The sequence below is a fragment of the Rousettus aegyptiacus genome, unplaced genomic scaffold (assembly GCF_014176215.1).
Source record: "Rousettus aegyptiacus isolate mRouAeg1 unplaced genomic scaffold, mRouAeg1.p scaffold_m13_p_8, whole genome shotgun sequence".
In the NCBI taxonomy this organism is placed as follows: domain Eukaryota; kingdom Metazoa; phylum Chordata; class Mammalia; order Chiroptera; family Pteropodidae; genus Rousettus; species Rousettus aegyptiacus.
This window is the reverse complement of record NW_023416311.1, coordinates 24,905,276-24,906,271: the sequence shown is the minus strand read 5'-3', so window position 1 is coordinate 24,906,271 and position 996 is coordinate 24,905,276. Positions and strand designations below refer to the sequence as shown.

Sequence of the window (996 nt, the reverse complement as noted above, 5' to 3'; positions counted from 1 at the left end):
GACTAATGATATTGTGCATTGTTTGTGTCCTTATTAGATATTTGCATATTTCTCTAGTAAAGTATGTGTTCAAATATTTTATGTACTCAAATAGAACCAGTTGTCAGTTAATTATTGGATAGTAAAAGTTCTTTATATATTCTGGATACAAATCCTTTGTAAGATGTATATTTTTCAAATATTTTTTCTAGTTTTTGGCTTACTTTTAATTTTTGCTTAGAGTCACTTTATTTATTTATTTATTTATTTATTTATCCATTTTATTTTAACTTCCTCTTTGGAAATTATTTGACTTACAGAAAAGCTACAAAAATTACACTGAGAATTCTGTAAACTTTTCACCCAACTTCATCTAACATTAATATCTTATATACCCGCAGAAGAGTGTTTGTGGAAGAGTAAGAGTTTAATTTTGATGAAATCCAATTTATCATATTTTTTTCTTTAGTAGTTTATGCATTCTGTATTCTATAAACAAATCTTTGCCTAATTCAAAATCACTAAAATTTTCTCTATGTTTACTTCTATTTAAGTCTATGATCAATTTTTGAGTTTATTTTTTTCTTAAAATATGGAATGCTTCACAAATTTGCATGTCATCCTTGCACAGGGGCCATGGTAATCTTCTCTATAGCATTCCAATTTTAGTATATGTGTTGCCAAAGTGAGCACTTGAATTCATTTCTATATGTGGTGTGAGGTAACAGTTAAGTTTCAATATGTTTGCACTTGTCTATGCAATTGTCTCAGAAACATTTGTTAAATTGTTTTGACACCTTTGGTGAAAATAAATTGGTCATATATATGTGGGCATGTTTGTGGACACTGTGTTTTATTCCATTAATCTGTATGTCTCTCTTTACATCAATATCATGGTCTTAATTACTCTAGCTTTATAACAAGTGTGAAAATCAAGTATGAAAATCTTCAATATTGTTTTTCTGTTTCAAAAGTTTTTTGGCCGCTCTGGGTCCTTTGCTTAACACAGACATTTAG

The 996-nt window shown here is 28.3% G+C and overlaps 1 non-coding gene across 1 annotated transcript; it reads right to left on the bottom strand.

The window, feature by feature from the left end:
* Nucleotides 1-565: 565 nt before the first annotated feature.
* On the bottom strand, nucleotides 566-672 carry LOC118607159. Its single transcript, XR_004952706.1, has one exon. It is a non-coding gene; the product is annotated as a U6 spliceosomal RNA (small nuclear RNA).
* Between the last annotated feature and the right edge of the window lie 324 nt (nucleotides 673-996).